Source organism: Malania oleifera, chromosome 7 (assembly GCF_029873635.1).
Source record: "Malania oleifera isolate guangnan ecotype guangnan chromosome 7, ASM2987363v1, whole genome shotgun sequence".
NCBI classification, from domain to species: domain Eukaryota; kingdom Viridiplantae; phylum Streptophyta; class Magnoliopsida; order Santalales; family Ximeniaceae; genus Malania; species Malania oleifera.
Window position 1 is genome coordinate 87,026,569 of NC_080423.1, and position 27,046 is coordinate 87,053,614.

Consider the following 27,046-nt stretch of genomic DNA (forward strand, 5'->3'; position numbering starts at 1 on the left):
GGTACACCCCAGCACAACGGCGTAGCCGAGCGGATGAACCGATCGTTAATCGAAAGAGCCATAAATATGCGTATGCAATCAGGCCTACCAAAGTAGTTCTGGGCAGAGGCAGTCAACACAACAGCATACCTGATCAACATGAGTCCATCACTACTATTGGACCACAGACTACCAGAAGAAGTATGGAGCAAAAAAGAGGTGAGACTTTCACATTTAAAAGTTTTCAGTTGTGTTGCATATGTGCATATTAGTGATCATGTTAGAAACAAGCTTGATCCAACTCTGCTATGGTGAAGATGAGTATGGTTATCGCGTTTTGGATGATGAAAATAAGAAGGTAATTAGACACAGAGACATGATCTTCAATGAAAAAGTGATGTACAATGACAGACACACAACAAAATCTACAGAACCAGTTTAGAATGAAACAACCTATGTAGAATTGGATGATGTCCTATAAGGTGTTGGGACACAACAGCAAACACCAAGAATCCTTAGGCGGAGGAGACACAACAGCAAAATACTGAGAATCCTTAGGCAGAGGAACCTATGGAGTAAATCGTCGCACCACCACTTCCTACTCCAGCTCCAGAGCTTAGGAGATCTTCTCGATCCCTTGTACCAAATAAAAAGTATGTAGATTATTTAATTCTTACAGATAAAGTAGAGCCCGAATGCTATAATAAAGCATGTCAGGTGGGAGATTCATACGAGTGAGAGTTTGTGATGAAGGACAAGATGAAGTCTCTTACCTCCAACAAAACGTGGGAATTAACTAAGTTGCCCAAAGGTAAGAAGGCTATTCACAACAAGTGGGTGTACAGGATCAAAGAGGAGCATGATGGCTCCAGGAGGTACAAGACCCAGTTGGTAGTCAAAGGCTACGAGTAGAAGGAAGAAATCGACTACACTGACATCTTTGCACCAGTTATAAAGCTAACAACCATCAAATTAGCCTTGAGCATTGTTGCCTCGGAGGGCCTACATCTCAAGCAGTTGGATGTGAAGATGGCATTTCTTCATGATGATCTAGATGAGGAGATTTACATGCACCAGCCAGAAGGATTCTCAGTGAAAGGTAAAGAGAATCTGGTATACAGATTAAAAAAGAGCTTGTACGGTCTCAAACAAGTTCCTAGGAAATGGTACCAAAAAAATTGATGGCTTTATGCACAGAAAAGATTTTCAGAAGTGCAATGGCGACCAATGTTGCAACTTCAAGAAGTATCAGTCTACCTATATCATTCTATTGCTATATGTTAATGACATTCTAGTCGCATGACTAGATATAGAAGAGATCAGAAAATTGAAGCAGGAATTGTCAGAGAAGTTTGACATCAAGGACTTGGGTTCAAGCAGATACTTGGGATGCAGATATCTAGAGATAAGCAATAGGGAACATTGCAGTTATCTCAGTCAAAGTATATTAGTCGTGTTTTACAAAGATTCAACATGAGCAGTGATTACGCATCAAAGTTGTGTAATTAGACATTTAAAAATCATGCATTAAAGATTATAATTTTAATTAAAATGCCTAATTATGTTCAATATTTTAACATTGTGCTCAATTTATATTATTTATTTTTTTATTCAATAATTTATGGATTTTTGTATTTTATTATTGCAGGAAAAATTCTTAATATTAAATCCAAAATTAAATGTATGTGGTCGTGTGAACAAACACGTGTTTGCATCAAAGTGGGCTTGAATGCTGGAAATTGAAGGACGCTGGGCCCGTGGGCTGCCAACAATGCTAGAGTTGAATTTGATGTGGCCGTGATGTGTGGACGGGTGAGCATGCATGAGCTGTTGTGTGAAGCTTGCATGAAATTGATGGCCCATATGTACATTACTGTGAGAGCTGGGCTGGAGCCGTGAACAAGAAGCCATGCGCTGGGTTGTGTGGGGTGTTGGGCTTCAAACAGAAGGGCCAAATGCTAAAAGGATGGCTTGATGTGACCCAACCATGAAGCATGCACATGGGAGGACAAAGGCCAAGCACTGCAGTCTCTTTGTAAGGCAGCCATAGGGAAACTTTAAAAGGAGGATGGGTGTAAGGCACTTAAAGTAATTTTTAAGGTTTTCTTTTCTTTAAAGGTAGCTTTAATAGGGTCTTCTTTTTCTTGGAGAGGAGCAACCATAGAGGGTCTTCTGGCCTTGGGAACGTACGCCACACACACAAGGAAAAATTGAAGTTGATGCAACTCTCCAACATCTACAGCTACTCTCGTTCTCCTTCTCTCTCTCTCTCTCTCTTCTCTCTCTCTCTCTCTCTCCTCTCTCTCTTTCTCTTTCTCTCTCTCTCTCTCTCTCTCTCTCTCTCTCTCTCTCTCTCTCTCTCCTTGTTTAATTAGTTGTTTTAATTACCTTTTTTTTTATACGCTCCGGGTGTCCACGTCCGTTTTTACGGTCCGCGACTAATCCCGTGCCCGTGCCAACCGACCCCATAGCCCACGGAGAGGGTAAATTTTAGGAGCCCGCCGCAGGAATCGAACCCAGGATGCACTGAATGGCTCACCTCGTGAAAGGAAATCCTAAAGCCCGCCTTGCCAACTGAGCTACCCCCTGGGGGTTAGTTGTTTTACTTACTTGTTATTTATTTTCATGGTCATTTAAATACATCTTTAAATATTTAATTTGAGTTAATTCTTGCATTGAGTATTAGGTTAATCTTTCTTTCTCTTTCTCCTTCTCTTCTCTATCTCTCTCTTTCATTCTCTCTTCTCCTTTAAATAATTATTTAAGTTAATATTGCTTATTTGGGTTGTGTTTTAATTAAAGTCTTGGAATTTTAAATTTCTGTTTGGTTATTATTAAAGTTCAGTTTTTGGTTTACTTTTTTGTTACGTTCTTGATTTTGTTAAAGTTTTGTTTTTTTTTGAGTTAGTGTTTGATTGAGGTTTTTATGGTTGTATACTTCAGTTACATAATAATATCGCTTTTAGGCTTTTGTCTAAAAGTTCAAATGTAGGATTTATTTCCTGTCTGATTGGTTAAACATAGGATTGTGTTTTGCATTTAAATTTCTTATTGTCTATCGTATTGTGCCCGTTTCCCATTTCTTGTCGTTAATTTTGTGCGTGTTAGGTTTATAGTTTAGATCTTGCATCGTTTCAATTTCATCCCAATATCTCAAAAATCCCAAAAATCGAATCTGAACCATGTTCAGTAAACTTTTTTGCATGAGTTTGAAATTAAACTGCATTCCCTGAGGAGACGATCTGACCCTTAGGCTAATTATTACATGACATAACTCTTATAATTGGGATAGCCTTTGTGCTGCTCATTTTTAGAGTGAGTCAAGTTTTTGGCGCCATTCCCGAGGAATGTCAGATCTAGTTTTAAACTAGTGTTTTTCCTATTATTTTGATTTTTTCAATGAAAAAAAAAAAAGTTTTGAGGAAAATATGGCTGCATCTGCACCACTCACTCTTATGGATTTTTTGTAACCTACATGCACTACCACACCTTCTTGCATTGCTTTACCACATGATGCACCGAATTTCATAATTAAGCCTGGGGTGTTGTCAGTGATACCTCAGTTCCATGAGATGGATTCTGAGAGTCCTTACCAGCACTTGACGGATTTTGAGCTGGTCTATACGACTTTCATTAATAGGGTTGGAATTGATGAGTATATCAAACTCCGTTTATTTCCTTTTTCTTTGAAGGATAAGGCGAAGATATGGTTTAACTCTTTAAGACCTAACTCTATTACTAGTTGGACTGATATGTAGCGTGAGTTCTCACACAAACTCTTTCCTTTTCAGAGAACTCAGTTCCTCGAAGAGCAGATCAATCAATTTATGTAGAAGGGTAACGAGACTTTCTAGGCTTGTTGGGAGAGGTTCAAGGATATGATAAATATCTATCCACATCACGGGTTTGAATCTTCAAGGTTGCCTAATTGTTTCTATATAGTTTTTACTTTTGAATGCAAACAGTTTGTTCAGACTATGTGCAATGGAGAATTCTTCAGTAAGAAACTGGATCAGGCACTGTCATTCTTTGATTACTTAGCTGAAAGTGCCCAACAATGGATTTCTATATTGTGATGTTTTTCTTCCCTTTATTTTCGTTTTATTTTATTTTTAGTTTATTTTTAGGTACCTTTTCCCTTTGTTTCAGTTTTTCTTTTCCCTTACTTCTCTTCCCAAGTATGTATCTACTTCCTTCCTTATCATCTCTCCTGTCTCCCTTATGCTTTCACATTGAGGACAATGTATATGACATTGTGTGTTTCCATTTGATGATATCCTTATGCATAAAAAAAATACAAAAACAAAACAAAAAACAAAGAGAATGTTGAATATGAATGATTAGGTCATGATTAACACTGACTTATATCCTTTACATATTTGCATATAACCTAAGAGTTACACACTTAGGCCCATCAACATGATTCTGTATGCTCCCTGATAGTGTAGTGGGTTATTTATGTGTAGTTTCTTTTTATGGCTAATCTAAAAATTGTAACTCTATGCAGGTTGACTAATAGTTCATTCGTGTTAATATGACTATATAAACTCATGTATTTACATGGTATCTTATGAGGTTGAAAATACACGTTCACGTGACTTGTAGCACTTAGGATTTCTTGTGAGCACCCGTGGCAACTATTCCGGTGAGGTACTATTGAGCCATTTATTGTTCTTTTGAGTTTTTGACGTCAACTTAGAGTTCATGAAACTCAACTTTCCCTTTTTCTGGATACTCTTTGTACACTAGTCTCGATTTTTGACTTGTTAGTCTAGAGGTGACATTTAGAGTGGAGATAAAAACCTAGGTCTTGTAGCCTACTTAAGATGTGAAGGCTGAGCCATCCCTATAAATAGACTTATTTCATGGAATCCTGTTCAAGCTCAATTCACATGGGTGGTATGAAGACAATAAAAGAAGTGTAATGATTGTCCTAATTAACCATGAAAATAAATAAATTGAAGAATGAGCAGAAAAAAGAAAAAAAGAAATAGAATTGCACCTGAATAGGATGAAAGATTAATTCCTGCTCCACATAATTATAACTAAAAATCAGGCCACGACACATGTTCTACATATACGAAGACTCTTTAGCCGCTAATTCCTCAGACGTATTAATGCCTGATTTGTGAATAAGTTGATTTAAGGTGGTCTTGGTTGGATATGACGGTGAAAAGATGCTAGGGTGAAGGATTTGACATCTTACAAATAGGCTGGATCCTTTTCAGACTAGTCCACTCCATACATTTAGCATTTCTTCCTTGCAATATGTGGGATGTTTGATCATGACACTCCTCCTCACATATGACGAGTGAGCCCATCCTTTTTAAGTGTTTTTTAGGGTATATCAGTGAGGTTGAGTCAAGACGACCGTTTTGTAGGTGTCCATGGATATCTTGAGTGTAACGAGTTATACACATTACACATGCCTCGAGCTTTAACCTATTCATACTCGAATTTATACGACTGCATTAATTTTGAATTGTAATTGCTGGTTAACTATATGTGAGTATACTATTCTTAATAACTATATAATGATGAAACTTGTATGAGTAACTTGCTTCGGAGTTGCATCTATAGCAGAATTATGAATGAATGAGCTTGTGAGTACTCTGGTGATATTTCTGTTTGTGAAATGGTATATTTGTATTGCATGTGCATTCATTTAATATTCATTGGGAATGGTAATTGTGGGTGTCGCCTTGGAAACCCTCACAAGACTACAACTCGTCCAGTAGGATTGACCTACGAGTTTAAAATCTTGTTGCATTTGATAAATGCAATCGTGTTTCTCGCGAAAGAGGAGGTAGATAGGATTTGATAGTTTTCTTAGATTTTTATTTGTGAGGACTAGCAGAATGTTAGTTGGAGGGGTGTGATTACGCCTCAAAGTTGCGTAATTAGGCATTTAAAAGTCATACATTAAAGATTATAATTTTAATTAAAATGCCTGATTATATTCAATACTTTAACATTGCACTCAATTTATATTATTTGGTTTTTTATTCAATAATTTACAGATTTTTGTATTTTATCATTATAGGAAAAATTCTAGATATTAAATCTGAAATTAAATGTACTTGGCCGTGTGAACGAACTCGTGTCCGCGTCAAAGCGAGCTTGAACACTGAAAATTGAAGGACGCCAGGCTTGTAGGCTGCTAACAACGCTGGGGCTGAATTTGACTTGGCCGTGACGTGTGGACGGGTGAGCATGCATGGGCTGTCGTGTGAAGCTTGCATGAAATTGATGGCCCATGTGTACATTACCGTGAGAGCTGGGCTAGAGCTGTGAACAAGAAGCCATACGCTGGGTTGTGTGGGGTGTTGGGCTTCAAACAGAAGAACCGAATGCTAAAAGGAGGGCTTGATGTGACCCAACCATGAAGCATACACATGGGAGGACAAAGGCTAGGCGCTGGGGTCTCTTTGTGAGGCAGCGTTGGGGAGACTGGGTGTAAGGCACTAAAGTAATTTTTAGGGTTTTTTTTTTTTTTAAGTAGCTTTAGTGGGGTCTTCTTTTTCTTGGAGAGGAGCAGCCACAGAGGGTCTTCTGGCCTTGGGAACCTGCGCCACATGCATAAAGACAAATTGTAGCTGCTGCAACTCTCCACCATCTACGACAACTCTCTTTCTCATTCTCTCTCTCTCTCTCTCTCTCTCTCTCTCTCCTTGTTTAATTAGTTGTTTTACGTACTTGTTATTTATTTTCATGGTCATTTAAATACATCTTTAAATATTTAATTTGAGTTAATTCTTGCATTGAGTATTCAGTTAATCTCTCTCTCTTTCTCTCTCACTCATTCTCTTTTCTCCTTTAAATAATTGTAAAATTAATATTGCTTATTTGTGTTGTGTTTTAATTGAAGTCTTGGAATTTTAAACTTCTTTTTGATTATTATTAAAGTTCAGTTTTTGATTTGCTTTTTGTTACATTCTTGATTGTGTTAAAGTTTTGTTTTGTTTGAGTTATTGTTTTATTGAGGTTTTTACGGTTGTATGCTTCAATTACGTAATAAAGTTATCGCTTTAAGGCTTTTGTGTAAAAGTTCAAACGTAGGATTTATTTCCTGTCTGAATGGTTAAACGTAGGATTGTGTTTTGCATTTAAATTTGTTATCGTCTATCTTATTGTGTTTGTTTCCCTTTTCTTTTCTTTAATTTCTTGCGTGTTAGGTTTATAGTTTAGATCTTGCGTTGTTTCAATTTCATCACAATATCTCAAAGATCCTAGAAACTAAATTTGAACCATGTTTAGTAAAATTTTTTACACGAGTTTGAAATTAAACTGCATTCCTTGAGGAGACGATTTAGCCCTTGGGCTAATTATTACATTACAGAACTCTTATACTTGGGATAGCCTTTGTGCTGCTCATTTTTAGAGTGAGTCAAGCCACGCCAAAGTGGTAAATACACCATTGGCCGGTCACTTTCGCCTCTCCAAGGATCAAGCTCCCCAGACAGATGAAGAGAAGAACTTCATGGCTAAGGCACCTTACGCCTTAGCCATTGGAAGTCTCATGTACGCCATGGTTTCTACCAGACCAGACATTGGCCAAGAAGTGGGAGTTGTCAACAGGTTCATGTCAAATCCAGGGAAGACTCACTGGGAAGCAGTGAAGTGGATCTTGAGGTACCTATGTGGCACTATTGATAAGTGCCTATGTTTCGGCAAAGGAGACTAGAAAATTCAAGGGTATATTGATGTCGATTTTGCTGGTGAATTTGATCACCGTAGAAGCACCACCAGATATGTGTTCACTGTTGGCACAACAACTGTTAGTTGGATGTCATATACAAAATATTGTCGCCCTATCCACTACAAAAGTTGAGTACATCGCAGTGACAAAAACCAACAAAGAGATTATTTGGTTTCAAGATTTGTTGACTAAGCTTGGAATAAAACAAGTGAGGAATGTTTTGCACAGCGATAGTTAGAGTGCGATACATCTAGTAAAGAACTTTGCATTTCATTCCAAAACCAAACATATTGGATTTCGTTAACACTTCGTCAGATCTCTATTAGAGAACGTAGTGTTGGGACTTGAAAAAATCCAATATAGTAGGTATCCAGCAGACATGTAGGCAAAGATGGTCACTACAGAGAAGCTGAAGTTGTGCTCAACTTTAGTTGGTCTTCATGCTTGAAGACAGATTTGAGCACATCTTTTACCTATATACTGGTTGAGATGGTCTCTCCGTCTTTAAGTGGGAGATTGTTGAGCTTTAGTGGAAACAATGCCAGTATTGTTAAGCTGTAAAGATGGTGCAAGTATTGTTGAGCTATAGAGTGCCAGCATTGTTGAGGTGCAGTGTCGGTGTGTTAATTTAGGTGTAATCCTAAGAGGGGGGGGGGGTGAATTGAGTATTTTAAAATTTGTGTCACTCAAGTTCTAATTTTGAACACTTTACAACCATACACGTACAACTTAGATGACAAACAATTCAGTATTTCTCAACTTATCAATTTTAACGTGTGATTTTTTTAATCAATCAATCTTACCCAATTACTTTACTAGTGTACTAAACAGGTAACATATACACAACCCCCATATAATTAAGTGCAAGTGAAAATTAAAAGAGTTAAGGGAAAGAGAGATGCAAACACAGCTTTTACAAGGTTCAGCCAACCTGGCCTACGTCCTCACCTTGAGCAACCCACTTAAGGATTCCACTAATCTCACTCCTTTAACTGGGACGGAGCTTCCTGTTACAGTCCGCTCCTTACAAGAAGCATAACTTCCTCCTCACTTCGGTTCATAACCTGAACCGTCAATACAATAATATGATTACAATTTTTTGCAAACTCGAATGCTTCACAAAAAGCTAATGAGTACAATTGAAATCTTAATACATACTCAAATGATATAACTCGAAGCTCAGTTGAATGTATGTGCTATGTTTGATGAAATATTTAGTAATAACAACTGAATGATCTTTATATAAGAAAAGATGTATAACAAATATGTTCCAAAGATCTAATCCAACTATATGATCTTTATAAAAATATATGTAAAACAGTTTTGCTCCAAAGATCTAAATCAAATCAATTTTACAATAATGAAACTAAGATAAAATCTTTGAATAAAATATAAACTTGAATGTTTTCAAAGATTTAAGCTTTAATAAACCCTTTAAAAATATCTTCAAGTAATATATACATATGAACAACTCACATTCTTGCTCTCAAAATATATAACAATATGATTGTGAGAGTATAAGCACTTTGAAAATAAAGATCTATATATCAAAAATAATATTTTTTCTACCAAACCTCAAAGACACGATCTTGCTTATGAAAATAAGAGTGAAAGAACCTTTGATTGTGAGAGTAATGAATGCCCAAAAATCTGAAGACAATAGTGCGTAGGCAAGAAGTTCAAGCATAGCAAAAATCTTTCGTTCTTGTTCTCTTCTAGCTTTTTTTGTTCTTTTTTTTTTTTTTTTCTAATCTTCTTTCAAAAACAAGGGTTTTAGGTTGAAATATATATCCATGGCCGGCAGATGGGTGCATCTTGATCGTTGGATCAATTTAGGTATATTTTTGTTGAGAAAAAATTTTCCCGTTGCACACTAGAGCGTTGTTTTGCCGGATGGACTCGTCGACAAGTGCACACGTTCGCCAACGAGTGTTCTACACTCATTCGTCGACGAGAGTATGGGTTCATCGCCGAGTGGCTTGTCTAAAATTTTAGAGGTCTCGGTATTTTCTCGTCGATGAGAACAAAATGCTCGTCGTAGAGTGGCCTTCATGCATTCGTCAACGAGGCCAAGGATTCGTCGACGAGCTGCCTTATTTTCAACCTGATTCAACCTAGGATAAGTGAATGTAAATTTTCATAAAATGCATGTATCCTAAGGTCCATCTATTTGTTATTTTGAGCTCCTAACTATATCATATGAGATATGTAAATACAAGCAATACTAAATACCCATTACACTTGAAAAACTTGAAGCTTTTTCATCCTTTTGCTCTTCTAATTCCATGAAGTGTGCCATGTTGTATATGCTTTAAGTTCTTTATGGCTTCCATGACATCCTTACCTTTCGTGCATGCTAGGTAGTGATCCTGTTCCCAATCTCAATGCACAGTTAAGATACTATGTGATTTGTCATTATCAAAACGGGATTAGACTCATAGAGTCAACAATTTCCCTATTTTTTTATGATGACAAATACACAAATAAAAATAAATATTCTCTTCCCCTTTTCTAATAATATGGCAATGTAATCCATAAATATTGCAAAGAAAATTTTGCTCTAATAAATATTCTCTCCCCCTTTTGATATTAATAAAAAAGGTTTACCAAAATGTACAAGGTTAAATATTTCTCCCCTTTGTTAAAAAATTTATCTCTCCCCCTGTGTTAAACAATTTATCGCTCCCCCTTTCTAAAGATATAGTTGTTTTGTGAAATCAAAATTTCATGTTTAACATACAACAACATTTCAATCGACATTAATATAGGCAAGCAATTCAGTTCATTAAAGTTTAAAAATCATGTGCGCATCAACATGTATCATAGATTCATAAAATATTTAACATGCAATAGCCATTACTTAATATTAAATTAAGGTTCTCCCCCTCAGTTATGTATTCTAATATATCTCTAGGCAACTTCTCTACTGTGCATTAGGCCTAATTCACGTCTAATTTGGATAAACTTATCATCCGAAAGTGATTTTGTGAATATATCTACCCATTATTCATCTGTGCAAACAAACTCCACATCCCCCTTTTGCACATGGTCACGTAGAAAATGATGTGTAATTTCTATGTTCTTAGTTCGTGAATGTGATATGGGGTTCTTTAAGATATTTATTACACTTGTATTGTCACACTTTATAGGAACTGATTCATAGTACAATCCATAGTCCATTAGTTGTTGCTTTATATGTAGCATTTGAGCACAATAGCTTCCAGCCGCTATGTATTCATTCTCAGCTGTGGACAATGCAACTGAATTTTGTTTCTTGGAAAACCAAGAAACTAAGGATTGTCCTAAAAAATGACAAGTGTCGTTAGTGCTTTTTCTATCTACTTTGCTACCGGCAAAGTCAGCATCAGAATAACTGATAATCTTAAGAGAAGTGTACTTAGGATACCATAATCCAAGTTCAATAGTTCCAATAAGACATCTAAGTATACTTTTAACGGCTAATAGATGTGACTCTTTAGGTGCAGCATGAAATCTTGCACACAAGCATACGCTAAACATAATATCATACCTGCTAGCAGTCAAGTATAAGAGGCTACCTATCATTCCACGGTAGAGTTTAATATCCACTGATATACCTTGCTCATCCTTATCTAATTTTATGGAAGAACTCACAGGTGTTCCTAAAATTTTACCATCTTCCATGTTAAACTTTTTGAGCAGGTCTTTAATGTATTTTGATTGGTTTATGAAAATTCCATGTTTTGCTTGTTTGATCTGGAGTCCTAGAAAGAAGTTGAGTTCACCCATCATGCTCATTTCAAATTTACTTCATTACACAACTCTTCATTGGTTGCTTCAAAAATGATATCATCTGCGTATATTTGTACTAGGAGCAAATTTTCATTTTTAGCCTTTATGAAAAGTGTTGTATCTCCCTCTAGTAAACCCATTATCTAGAATAAAACCACTAAACCTTTCATACTAGACTCTAGGAACTTGCTTCAATCCATATAAGGATTTAGTCAATTTATAGACATGATTTGGAAATTTGTGGTTTTCAAACCTTGGGGGTTGTTTAACATAGACTTCCTCATTAATATAGCCATTTAAAAATGTGCTTTTCACATCCATTTGATATAATTTAAAATCCTTAAAAGCAGCATATGCTAATAACATTCGAATGGCTTCCATTCTAGTTATAGGAGCAAATGTTTCCTCAAAATCTATGCCTTCCTCCTAGTTGTATCCTTAAGCTACTAGTCTAGATTTGTTTCTAATTACTACTCCATTTTCATCTTTCTTGTTATATATCCATTTTGTTCCAATAACTGTATGATCATCAGGTCTAGGAACTAATGTCCAGACTTTATTTCTCTCAAATTGATTTAATTCTTTTTGCATAGATATCACCCATGATTCATCCTCAATTTCCTCATTCACGTTCTTAGGTTCTTCTTGTGATAAGAATGCGAAGTGACTAATCATATTTCTAAGTGACGATCGTGTAGTTACTCTACATAATGGTTCACCTATGATTTGATCAATGGGGTGATTCCTTACCTATTTCCATTCCCTACGTAGCTCATTAACCTCCTTTTCTACTTGATTATCTTTAGCTGATGTTTTGTTAACTTCAAAGTTCTTATTTGAATTATTTTCGAAAGATAGCTTTTCTAATCCCTTACTTATCTCAATCTCATCCTCATCAGTCTTTTTTGAAAAGGGATTGGACTCATCAAACACTACATGGATGGATTCAATAACAATCAACGTTTTTTTGTTACACCCTGTAGGCTTTACTATCTAAGGCATAGCCTAGAAAAATACCCTCATCTGATTTGGTGTCAAATTTTCCTAGGTGTTCATTATCTCTAAGAATAAAACATTTGCAACCAAATGCATGGAAATATGAAATATTTGGTCTATGGTCCTTCCATAATTCATATAGAGCTTTATTCAAAGTGGGTCTAATCAAAACTCTATTCGATACATAGCAAGCGGTGCTCACTGCCTCAGCCCAGAAATACTTAGGTAACTTACGTTCGTTAAGTATAGTTCTAGCCATTTCCTGTAAAGTTCTATTCTTTCCCTCAACTACCCTATTTTGTTGTGGAGTCCTAGGTGCTGAAAAGTTATGAGATACACTCTCCATGTGACAATAGTTCTCTATACCGTCATTTTTAAATTCTGTTCCCCTATCACTTCTAATGTGCGTTATTTTGTATCCCTTTTCATTTTGGATTTTTCTGCAAAGTCTAGTAAATTTTTCACAAGTTTCATCTTTATGTGTAAGAAATAGTACCCATGTGAACCTAGAATAATCGTCGACAATGACAAAAGTATATAATTTACCACCTAGACTTTGAGTTGGATTAAAACCAAATAGATCTAGGTGTAACATTTGAAGTGGTCTAGTAGTGGAGGTAGTTTTCTTCTTCTTAAAGTTAGATTTTATTTGCTTTCCTAGTTGACATGCATCACATATTTTATCTTTAGCAAATTTTGTCTTAGGTAATCCCTTAACTAATTCTCCTTTAACTAGTTTGGATAATAAGTCCATGTTTGCATGTCCTAATCTCCTATGCTATAGTTAACTAGCTTCATTATAGCAGAAAAGTAAGTTACATGTTGAGAAGCAAAATTATCAAAGCTAGTGGTGTAGACATTTTCACGATGATCAACAGGTAAACAATATTTTATTTTCAGATTTATCCTCTACAGTGCATTTGTCATGTTCAAAAGAAATTCTATAACCTTTGTCACATAATTGACTTATACTTAATAGGTTATGTTTTAGACCATCTACTAATAACACATTATCAATAACAACGGAAGGTTCCTTACTAAGCTTACCAACTCCAATAATTCTACCTTTTACATTGTCACCGAAGGTGACGAATCCTTCATCCTTAGGTGTGATGGACGCAAACTTGGATTTATCTCTAGTCATATGTCGAGAAAATCCACTATCCATATACCATCTATCGTTTGAAGAGGATGATCTCAAGCACACCTGCAATATACATTCAATTGACTAATTTTAGTACCCATATTTTCTTGGGTCCATGGGGCTTAGTGCTAGATCTGTTTGACCAACTACAGGGCACACAGGTCTTCTCTAAGATCGATTTGCGATCCGGGTATCATCAGCTAAAGGTGAAATCAGAAGACGTTCTGAAGACTGCATTCCGAACTAGGAATGACCACTATGAATTTCTAGTTATGTCTTTTGGATTGACTAATGCTCCTGTAGCATTTATGGACTTGATGAACAGGGTGTTCCATGAGTATTTGGACCAATTCATGGTCATTTTTATTGATGATATCTTGGTTTATTCGAGGAGTCTTGAGGAGCATGCAGTTCATCTAAGGTTGGTACTTTGGGTGCTCAGGGAGAAGAAGTTGTTTGCGAAATTTAAGAAATGCGAGTTTTGGTAAGAGCAAGTGCCATTTCTGGGGCATGTAGTGTCCAAGGAAGGGTATCAGTGGACTCGAGTAAAATAGAAGCAGTAGTGGACTAGATGAGACCGAAGAATGTTCAAGAGGTCAGGAGTTTTCTAGGTTTTGTAGGATACTACCGATGATTCATCGCACGGTTTTCCCAACTATCAAGTCCCTTAACATGACTCACGAGGAAGAACGTAAAGTTTGAATGGACTGATGAGTGTGAGCTAAGTTTCCAGGAACTGAAGTAGTGGTTGGTTACTGCACCAGTTCTGACCATTCCATTAGGGGATGGTGGATTTGTAATCTTCAGTGATGCATCTAAGAAGGGTCTCGGTGTGTTCTAATGCAATAGGAAAAGGTAAATGCTTATGCTTCTCGCCAACTCAAGGAGTACGAGAAGAACTACCCGACACACGATATGAAATTAGCAGCGATAGTGTATGCATTGAAGATATGGAGGCACTACCTATACGGTGAAAGGTGCGAGATTTTTATCAATCATAAAAGTCTTAAGTACTTTTTCACTCAGAAGGAGTTGAACATGAGATAGAGGAGATGGTTGGAGCTGATAAAGGACTACGATTGTACCATTAGTTATCACCCAGGAAAAGCTAATGTGGTAGCTGATGCTCTGAGTCGGAAGTCAGTGGGTGCGTCAGTTTCAGTAGTGGGGGTTCAACATTAGATTGGTATGGACCTGGAAAAGTTAGGCGTGGAATTATAGGAAAGAAATCATCAGAATTTCATTGCTAGCTTGGTGGTGCAGCCGATCTTTCAGGAAAGTATTAGAACAGCTCAGACGAAAGATTCAGAGCTGGTAGAGGTTATTGAGGGAGTATGGAATGGGTTGAAACCAGATTTTAACATCTCTAATGATGGAATGTTGAGATTCCACACCAGAATTTGTGTACCGAATGACGTCGAGATCAAACGGGTTTTTCTAGAGGAGGCATTTCGTTCGCTTTACACAATACATGTAACGCCCCGAACCCTTAAACTCGGGTTCGATGTGTTAAACCTGATCATATCCCTAATAAATCATGATCTATAACATACGCAGCAGAAAACATAATCATAATCTCCATATAACAATATACCAGAGTTTACTAATTCTAATTATATTCCATAATAAATCATCCAACACCTGCATTTCCATAAATTTACATAACTCCCAAAACAAATCAGTATTTTCACAATCATTCCTTACTCAATAGCCTTAAAACAGGCATAAAACATAATATTTAAATTCTCCAAAATTAACATAGAAATATACCATTTTCTTTTTTTATTCCCCAATAATGTTATAAAAACTTCGAGCTCTCAAAGCTCGATCTCGAGGAAATCTTGAAAAAAAAAGAAGATACATTCATATTCGGGTGAGACACATCTCAGTAAGGGAAGAAACCAAATACTAAAACAGTGTGTGACCAACATGAGTTTATATATGGCATATTATTTAACATTTGAAAATCATTAATATAATTTCTGAAATCATTCCCTGAACCTAATCACACACATGCAAATGTTTAACCCACGAGATTACCCGAAGATAGGGGTGATTACCCGCCTATACAAGTAGCACCCCTCTACTATGATATTTTTGACAACCCAAAGGTCGCAGTTAAAGCATACCAGGGCACTCACCTTACTCAGTAAGCCCTCAAGTGATAAATTAATCTCGTACTCACACTGTTCAACAATAGCTTATCGGCAAAGGCCTTAAGGATAGGGAAACCTACCCGCCCATACAAGTAGGTTCCCTCTGCCCTAATACGTTATGCGGCTACTGCCACATCTATAGCTACTAGTGCACTCGCCTTACTCAGCAAGCCCTCAGGTGAAAGGTACGCCTCGCCCAATCGTAACATGTTCTTTGTACATACATACTTCTAATATCATAATACATCATTCTTTTCTGTCATTATACATTCATGCACATTCATTCCTATTCATAACTTAACATTTCCTTGTGTTTCACTTTAAGTGACTCTTTTCCATTTACATCATTTACCTTTGTCATTTCATTTCATTGCCTTTTCATCATCATTTCATTGCATAACATTTCATTTCATTATTTCGTACTACAACTGGTCTTTAGCCATCATCAGTTAGTTTACGTAGAAACGTGCTAGATCTGCTAACACAGCTCCTTTTAGCTATCATCAGTTAGTCTACACAGAAGTGTGCTAGATCTGCTAACATGACTGTCTTTCAGCTGTCTTACGTTTACATGATTGCATTTAACATACACAGGCAACATTGTCCATATCATATTTTATTTTCATTGCTTTACTTACTTAGCCTGCATCTCATACATTTAACATATATTTGCACAGAATCTCTAGCCACACAATTTAACAATAAAATTCATACACTGCCTGTAAAATAAGCCAACCAACATTTAACATTTATATGCTCAAAATTCATTTCATTTCTTATTTAATTCATCGAAAAATTCATTTCACTTTCATTCGTTCACTTTCACACATACATAACTATATCGACAATCCCAGACCCAGAAAACATAAATTTTATGGTTGGCATTTTCAACCCACATAACAAACATAAATACATAAATAACACATATTCATTTTTAATTCATGAAAAACCTGATTTAATATATAAATTTCCTCCTTACTTGGTTTCTTGAACTACGCCAACAGTGACTCCAAAAAATACCTGCGGCGCTCACCCGGACCCTATAATTAAATTCCTAGTCCCAATAAATTATTCCTAAATAAAATATTAATTTAATACTTCCTAGGACCATAATTCATAAATAAATAATAATACCCTTAAATTTAGCCAAATTCCCAAATCTCACTCTCACTTTGGAGTAGGGCCTAGAAAATCCCAATTGGAAAATTATCTATGCCAAAATGACAACGACGATGACTAGGACTCCGTGGGGGTGTCCGTTCATCGATTTAACCACATATTAACGGTGAAATTGAGAAAATGGGAAAAAATTACCTTTCCCCATGAGCAGTGCCTAAGCCGTTCCCATGAAAAATATGCTCTAGTAGAAATGTCGGCAGCGGAACCAGGATTCCAACGGCACCTTTCGTTTCCTGATCCGTCGCAAACTCGCCGAGTAATTGAGAGAATGAGAGAGACGGAGACGGAGGTGAGCGGGCTGCACGCAGGAAGCAGAAGCAACTGGAGCAATTGCAGAGAGGGGGGGATGAATCTGACATTGAATTGGATTTCAAATTGAAATCTAATTCACTTAATTCTATCTTTATATTATTTTATATTTTATATATATATATATATATATACTCACCATATAAATTACTTAATTAATTTATTTAAATAACGTTTAATTAATTTATTAATTCAATCAAATAATATTCGATTAATTAACTAATTAATAATTAGTCTAATTTCATTTTATTTCATATATATTTTTATTTTTATTTTTATTTTTTTTTCCATACTATTCATTTTATCTGTTCATTTATTATTTTTTAAAAAAAATTATTTTAATCATTTTAATTTTTCGGGTCTTTACAATACATCCAGGAAGTACGAAGATGTACATGGATTTGCGGGAATCTTTCTAGTGGTCTAAATACGAGATGCAGGTGAAGTAAGTAAAGTTTATGAATAAAATGTGAAGACAATGATGTTTGTATATGTTAAATGCAACCATGTAAATGTAAGACAGCTGAAAGACAGTCATGTTAGCAGATCTAGTACACTTCGTTGTAAACTAATTGATGACAGCTAAAAGGAGCTGTGTTAGTAGATCTAGCACGTTTCTACGTAGACTAACTGATGATGGCTAAAAACCAGCTGTAGTACGAAATAATGAAATGAAATGTTATGCAATGAAATTATGATGAAAAGGCAATGAAATGAAATGACAAAGGTAAATGATGTAAATGGAAAAGAGCCACTTAAAGTGAAACAAAATGCAAAGTTAAGTTATGAACATGAACGAATGTGTATGAATGTATATTGACAGAAAGAATGGTGTATTATGATATTAGAAATATTTATATATGTAGAACATGTTACGTTTGGGCAGGACACACTCTTCACCTGAGGGTTTGCTGAGTAAGGCGAGTGCACTAGTAGCTACAGATGTGGCAGTAGCTGCATAACGTATTAGGGCAGAGGGAACCTACTTGTATGGGTGGGTAGATTTTCCTATCCTTAGGGCCTTTTCCGGTAAGCTATTGTTGAACGGTGTGAGTACGAAATTAATTTATCACTTGAGGGCTTACTGAGTAAGGTGAGTGCCCTGGTATGCTTTAACTGCGACCTTTGGGTTGCCTAAGTATCAGAGCAGAGGGGTGCTACTTGTATAGGCGGGTAATCACCCCTATCCTCTGAAAATATCGTGGGTTAAACATTTGCATGTGTTTGATTAGGATCAGGGAATGATTTCGAAAATTATGTTAAGGATTTTCAAATGTTAAATATTATGTTATGTATAAACTCATGTTGGCCACATATTGCTTTAATATATGGTTTCTTCCCTTACTGAGATGTGTCTTACCCGAATATGAAATTTTTTTTTTTTTTTTAGGATTTCATCGAGATCGAGCTTAGAGAGCTCGAGGTTCTATAACATTATTGGGAAATAGTAAAAGAAAATGGTATATTTCTATGTTAATTATGGGATGCAAATATTTATATTTTACGTCCTTATATTTTAAGTCTGTGGAGAAAAGAAAGTTGTGAACATACTGAAATGTTTTGGAAATATATGTAATTATGGAAATGCAGGTGTTGGATGATTTATTATAAATTATAGTTAGAATTAGTAAACTTTGGTATTATGTTATATGGAAGTTATGATCATGTTTTCCGCTGCGTATGTTATGGAATATGATTTATGAGGATATGATCAGGTATAACGCATCGGACCCGAGTTTAAGGGTTCAGGGCGTTACAGGATCATCCAAATTTTAGAGGATATGCACGGGCGTGTGTACTAGATTTTGGTGGTAGTTGGATCAGATATCTGCCATTAGTTGAGTTCGCCTACAACAACAGTTATCAGGCCAGCATCAGGATAGCACTGTATGAAGCACTGTATGTTCAGAGATGCCGATCTCCGTTGTATTGGGACGAGGTCGGTAAGTGGCAGATTTTAGGGTCGGAGTTTGTCTAGTAAGTCGCTGAGAAGGTCCAAGTTATCAAGGAGAGAATAAAAGCGGCTCAGAGTCAGCAGAAGAGTTATGCGGATACTCACCGACAGGAGCTGGAGTTCGACATAGGTGATGCCGTATTTTTTAGGATTACTCCGATGAAAGGGGTAATGAAATTCAAGAAAAAGGGCAAGTTGAGCCCTAGGTACGTCGAACTGTTCGAGATTCTAGAGAGAGTTGGTTCAGTGGCGTATAGGATAGCATTACCTCCTGCATTGTCTAGGATTCACGACGTGTTCAATGTATCCATGCTTAGGAGGTATGTTCCGAATCCTTTGCATGTGATCAGTTACGAGTCTTTGGAGCTCAGGGACACGTTAGCATATGAGAAAATACCAGTTCAGATCCTAGATCATAGAGAGCGAGAGTTATGTATGAAGAAGATTCTGTTAGTGAAGGTACTACGGCATAATCATGCAGTGGAGGAAGCTTCATGGGAATTAGAGTCAGAGTTGCGTCAGAAGTACCCATAGTTATTCAGAGATGCTCAAAGCTAGGTAGGTGGGTAGAGCAGTAAGTAAGTGTTAGTTTGTATGTATAGTGTTTATAGTAGATTTGTTTATAGCTTGGTGTATTTTTGGTCTTTGGGAGAGTTTTGTATGGATATTGTAATCTCTTGAGATGGTGTATTTAACCATGGTATTCCTTTACCATAAGTGAGGGTAGGTAATAAACTTGGGATGGGGCTGCGATGCGGGTTGCCACCGGCTCTTCCTAGAGTCAGTGTAGTGATGATTAGATGATGTAATAGAAAGTAGTTAACAAATTTCAAGGACGAAATTTTATAAGAAGAGGAAATTGTAGAGACCCGAACAAGGAAAATAAGAAATTAAATAAGAAAGGAAAAATGGGATTTTCAATAGGCTTCGTTGACAAACTCCATGTTCTCGTCGACGAAGGCATTTCTGAGATTTGTTGTCGAAATTCAGAGCTTAGTCGACGAAGAAATCCAGAATGTCCAAAAAATATTAGGCTTGAGGTTCGTCGACGAACGTCCTTGTGTGGCTCATCGACGAAGGTGCCATTCGTCGACAAATTTGACGGGGTCAAGGGGTCTATAAATATAAATTTTGTTTGCTTCTTCATTAAGAAACATAATTTCTCTCTCTCTCTCTCTCTCTCTCTCTCTCTCTCTCTCTCTCTCTCTCTCTTTCTTTCTCTCTGTCTACTATTTCTTGCCGTTTGTTGACAGATTCGACAAACGAAAGTTACTACGAGGATCTAGGGGAGATTCTCTACAACTTTAGCGGAATAGATATTTGATTTAAGCTTTTCGAGCGTTACTCCAAAATCAAGGTAAGTAGGTTTTTAAGGCTTTATAGTTTTTGTGAGCTATATCAAGGCTTAGGAAAGGATTAATGGTTGTTGATCTGGAGTTTGTCTTGATTTATTTAGGGAAAATATGGTTTCAGGATTTTGAATTGCAAATGTTGTAGGGCGTGGAGTTTGGGATTTTCAGGGTGTTGACTCTACGAGTCCAATCTTATTTTGATAATGACAAATCACTTGATATTTGATCTGTTCATTAAGTTTGTGAACAGGACTTACACTAAGCATGCATGGAAAGTTAACAAATCTTGGTAAGATCCATGGAACTCAAAGAGTACGGGAATTAAGATGCAAGCGGCAAAGTTCAAGAATATCTTGGGAAATGGTATTTAGAACACATGTATTAACATTTTCATATGATTTAATTTAAGGCTCACTATAACTTAGAATGATTTTAGGATTCATGTATTTCATGTACATCATTAGGAAACTCTCATGGACCTTGAAATGTTTTCAAAATCATGAAATATATTTTATGAAAGACCTAAGAAAAGAAGCCAAGCAGATTTTTTTAGTTAGAAATGAAAATTTGAGAGAATGGGGAGTTCGGTTGCCTGAACTCAAACCGCAATAGCCTGAAGAATTTCTTCGGTTGCCTGAAGATTAAGTTTAGTCGCCTGAAAAATTAAATGAAGAAGACAGAACCTAGCCGAGGCTCTTCAGTCGCCTGACCTTGGAACCTCAGGCACCTAAAGTTGATACTTTAGAAGCCTGAAGTCGAGTTCGATTGCCTGAACTCGCGGGAAAGCCTAAAAATAAGCTCTTTATTAAAAAGACAAGCGAAGTATCTTATTGATCCAACGGCTGAGATTAATTCTAAGGATAATATAATATATATTATGAATATCTAAACCCTAGAACATAAGCTAAGGGACACAACAAGAAAGACATACATCTCATTGCAAGATTTGAACCCTAGAGCCGGTTTTCTGCACTTCAATCTTTTTCCATCTTCGTTTGGGAAAATCTCTACTGAAATCAAAAGGGCATTCATTCATCCAACTAAACTTTGATCCAGTATTAAGGTTTGATCTGTCAAGTTATTACTTTTCAAGAACCTCTAATCTCTTTACGTGTTTATCATTAGAAGAGGTTTGATCTTGAGTGTGTATTCACATATAAAAATTGATCTTCGGGAAGATCATTTTTTGAGAAAAAACTTGTTAGCTTGGTTGATTGATTTGAAATTCAAGAAGTACATAAACACATATCCATATATATTGTTCATTGGGCTTCTTAAAAAAAAACCTACTTTAATTAAAATATTGGAACTTGAAGGAAAACTTTGTGATTTTGATTGAGTTGTATTCAAGTCAAATTTTTGTTAAATAGCTCACTTCAAATATACTTGAGCATCTTTACAAAGTGAATCAAGAATCCTAGTGGACTCCAAAGCATTCTAAATATATTTTTCACTTGGGAGTTTTGATTAAATACGAATTTATGTGTTGACACATATCATACATCAAACGATTGTATCGTTTTTCATACATTCTTGAGCTTCAAGTTATATCATATGTTAATGTATTAAGAAATTGAATTGTACTCACAAGCTTTTGTTAGAAGCATTGTTTTGAGTGTTATTTTCAGATTTCATAGTAAACACGGTTCGGGTTGTGAATCGGGTGTGAGGAGGAAGCTATACCTCTTGTGAGCAACGGATAAGGAGGGAGCTGTACCTCTTGTAAGCAGCAGTTTGTAAGGGAAGCTCCGTCCCACTTTAAGGAGTAGGGTTTTTAGTGAATCCTTGAGTGGTTGCTCAAGGCGAGGACGTAGGCCAAGTCGGCTGAACCTCGTAAAATCGCGTTTGTCTTCTCTTTTCCTTTTACTCTTTATTTTTCGCGTTATATTTAAATTGAGTATATTGCATGCATAGATAGGATTGCCACACTCACACATAATTGAGCAACTAGAAGTTGTTGGTAAACTTATAAGAAGTGTGTAAAAGAAAATTAAGTGAATTATTTTTTAATTTCCAATTAACCCCCCCTCTTGGGATTACACCTTAATCAACACAGGGGGCTTTCTTGTAAGCTAGGTAAGAGGATTTGTCTTACATAAGTTACTTTTAAAATCTAAACTGGTTAAACTGTATTTTATGGTTTCGGGAAAATTAGGGTTTTGGGGTGTGGTCTCCATTTTTATTTAAACTTATATATTCTTAATATATTAAAAGTTGGAGATGCTTGAAACCTTGTTTTATTTAAATTGTAGTTTTACAAACCATTTATTATGTTATAGCATATTTAATCAAATGAGTGTGATATGAGAAGGTAAATGTGAATAAGTTGAACTGGTGAAAAATCTATGTGGAGTATGGGAACTAGAGTTCCAAATTGTTTTCAGGGGATATGGAAAATGAGATGCTGGTTTAAGACCGAGGGCTATGAATGCCTGGTAATGCCGATGAATGAACGAGTTTGTGAAAAATACTGGAATTGCTTAAATGCTTTATAGAATGAAAACAGGTTACTGTGCTTGTGTTATAAATTGTATATATGATATATGAACCACCTGAGGAACTAGTTACTATGAGAGCATGGTATCGTTGCTAGTGGGTGATACAGTGCAACCACGCCTTACTAGTAAGGGTGGGTATCTAAAAAGTCGATTGGTCACTAGCTCTAGTGTTTGATCTGGGGTGGGTTTGACTAAGGCGGACTTGTAACATTAAAGTGATTAGACCGGTGGGCCGCTAGATCTATATTGGGTCTACGGACCACACATCCCGTACCATGGGGGAAGTAAATGGTGTTTATGTGGTGTTCCTAGGCAGGGATGAGTTCGATATGTATATACATGATTTAAAAATAAAATGGGCGGAGTTAAAACTTTATGTACCGAGTAGAGGGATTTTATAGTGTATGGGCCTGTATCCTACCCCAACCTTGGGAACTCTCGCTTGTAGTGAGCCACACTATCTTTTGCAGGAATTATATATATATCTCCTATATTACAGGGTTGAGAATGTTTTAACTGCGTAATTCATTTCAATTAAACTTACTATTGTTTTTCTGTTGGGATAAACTCATGTAGTCACTCACTAATGTAATCTAATGCACCTTACTGAGAAGTGTCTCACCCCAATATACAAATCTTGTTTCAGGTCTTCCAAGAAATCGGACCTAGCGTTCTAGTGAGTTCTGGAGAATAGTGTTTTGGGAGTCCTTTTTGTAAGTACTCGTGTAAGTACTGGACTATAGTCTGGTTATCTTTTTGGGATTGTAATAGAAACATTGGAAGTATTTATGTAATAGTAATGACTTAGGACTCTGGTATGGTATTTTAGAGATTGAAACTTTTCCGCTGCTTTATTGTATGTTGGTTATGGATAGGGCAATCGTGAACTCTTCGGGGTCGAACCCTCTTTTAAATGGTATCAGGGAGTATTTTACTTTATGTTATGTTTTCTAGCACTCCAGGCCCACGTGGTGGGTCGGAGCATCACACTATGAAAATGAGATATGATATAAGAAATGAACAACCATGGGTTATAGACGCATTGTGCTATATGCTGGTGGATACCTATGGACTAGAATGTGATTATGAATATGAGAATTGAAAGAGTACGTATATGATATAAGAAATGAATGAGTATGTATATGATATGAGATATGAAAGCTTATATATATGATTATGAAAATGTTATGAAAGTTTGTGACACTATGTTTTATATTTATAATTATGAGTACATATCGGTATATTTTCTCAATTGTTATAATTATTTAAATAAATGTGATGATATATTAAAACTCATGTCCCACACACTGTCAATAATTTATTCCATCTTACTGAGAGGTGTCTCACCCAAAATTTAAACATTTTAGGAAACCAAGATAGACAAGCAGAGAGAGTTCTGAGGGAGAGGGGACCATAGTTCCCTAGTAATCAGGGTAAGTGTTTTGAGCTAGGCATGTGTTTCATATGATCCCCAGAGTATTTTGTGGATGTATATGTATTCGTGGATGTGTGGATGTATTGAACTCTGGTATTTGTATTTGGGATGGTGTATATATTGACTTTCAATGTATTGGGACGAAGTTGGTGAAAGGAAAATTTTGGGGCTAGAGATTATATAGTAGACTTCTGAGAAAATCAGACTCATCCAAGATAGAATTAAAACAGCTCAGAGTCAATAATAGAGTTATACTGATACTCGCCAACGAGAGCTAGAGTTTGGTGTAGGGGATAATGTATTTTTGAGAATTGCACCAATGAAGGGAGTAATGAGATTTGGGAAGAAGGGTAAGCTAAACCCTAGGTATATCAGGCCATTGGAGATATTGGAGAGGGTTGGTCTAGTTGCCTATAGGATAGTGTTACCCCCGACATTGTCTAGAATCCATGACGTGTTTTATGTGTCCATGCTGAAAAAGTATGTCCCAGATCCGTCGCATGTGATAAGTTATTAGTCGCTAAAACTTGGAGACACCTTGTCATATGAAGAAATGTCAGTTTAGATTATAGAACAGAAAGAGCAGGTGAAATGAAGAATAGCTTCCCAAGAGGGGGGGGGGGTGAATTGGAAATCTTTTAATTTTATTTGATTTTTAAGTTTTCTAATTTTAATAACCCAGCAAAATACAATATATAACAACACTTAAGAAAACTGGAATTTAAAATAATAATTCAATCAATGTAATTAATCAATCAATAACATTTAGGCTTCCGTTGCTTTCCCTGTAACCTTTTATTATTCACTTTACTTGATTAAGATTTCCGCAAATTAATCAACGTACTCCCCTTTTGGGTTTCCGCAAAAGATTAATCAAAACATACTTTCTATTGATCAAGAACTTAATTTAAATCCTGCAACCTGCACTCATAAATTTTATAACAAAAGCGAATAAAGTATGTAAATTAAAGTAGAGAGAAGGAGACAAGAGTTTTTACGAGGTTCAGCTTCAACACAGCCTACGTCCTCGCCTTTGGCAAAAACACCAAAGGATTTCACTATCTCAGTTCCTTTACCTAGTGGAACAATACCAATTTACAATGCACTCCTTCAATTAGGCTAGAGCCCGCCTCTACAAATAACAACCCCTTATTTGGTTCAACGATTCAACAACTCAGAATCGTTTAAGAAAGATAATGAAGGAATATGTGTATAAAAGAGAACTCTCACAGCAGAGTGAATTAATACACCAATCAGCTCACTTTATACCTCAAAGTAATTTAAATATAAGAAATTTCAAGCTCAATTACTTGGTATGGATTATCAAATAATTTTCCAAAGAAGATAAAAATTTTGATCGTTGGAAAACTTAATTTTAGAATGTAAATCGATTTCAGATCAAAGAGTTTATCTTAAAAGAATTTCAGATCCTTTGAAAACAAAATTTTGAATACTTGAAGATTAGTTGATCTAAAACCTTAAAAAAAAATTTACTTTGATCTAAAAGCCTTTGAATATCTCTGGATCAGAAAAGTTGTTGAAAAACACTTGATCTGGAAACTTTAGAGGATTTCTCAATTTCAAAATTCTTTTGAATATTTCATCAAAGTTCTTTCTCTCTTTCTTTGTACTTTCTTTTCTCTAATTTAAAATGTTTGAGATTAGAACTATTTATAGAGTTTTTTTGAAATCATCCATTACTCCAAAAGATTCCTAAAATTCATTTCCAAATATTTTGAAATAAATATGTTTAAAAACATGGTTCAAAAAATCTTCTCTTTTTAAGCCCTTTTTATTTATTAAAAAAAATATTTCTTAAAAAAAATATTTTTGATTTTCCAAATATTTTGAAATAAATATGTTTAAAAACTTCATTATTTCAAAAAAATTTTCTTTTCTTAAACCCTTTCTTTTTATGGATTTAAGAAATATTCTTTAGAGTATATATATAAAAATATATTTTTGAATTTTTATGAGCTTCAAATTTCTTTATACTTAAGATTTACTTTAAAGTACTTACATTTGAGAATATCCTCAGAAGTATAATCTAGTCTTCAAAACTTGTTCTTCCACCATCTTTGTAGTTACATTCTTTCCTTTGAGCTTTTCACAATATGACTTCATTTCTTCATGTTTTTTGTAATCCATGAACTTTCTTATACACTTGAGCTCTGTTATTTTCCTGAACACTTTTACTTGAAACATATTAAATATATCATTTGATTTGTTATCATTAAAATAAGAATTGTAAACCTTATTAGGCTAACAGCAGGAATTACGTATCAAGAAAATTCCATTGATGAAGGTACTTTGGCATAATTACGCAGTTAAGGAAGCTTCATGGGAATTAGAGGAGGAAATACGTCAGAAGTACCCACACTTATTCAACCAAGCCTAGCGTTAGTCAGATAAAAATGACGGTTCAGAAAAATACTTAATTGTTTTGGTTATTGATTTAGTTCGTGTATGGTTGTATAGTTAGTATGCTTGTTATAATCTGTCTGTTTAGGTTTTAAGTTATGACTGGTTGTGGGAGAGTTTTTATATTAACTACTTATAATCTCGCAGAAACCT

General features: G+C 35.7%; 1 non-coding gene across 1 annotated transcript; it reads right to left on the reverse strand.

Moving 5' to 3' along the window:
• Window positions 1–3,779: 3,779 nt before the first annotated feature.
• Window positions 3,780–3,886, reverse strand: LOC131161083 (small nucleolar RNA R71). Its single transcript, XR_009138244.1, has one exon. It is a non-coding gene; the product is annotated as a small nucleolar RNA R71 (small nucleolar RNA).
• Window positions 3,887–27,046: the final 23,160 nt, after the last annotated feature.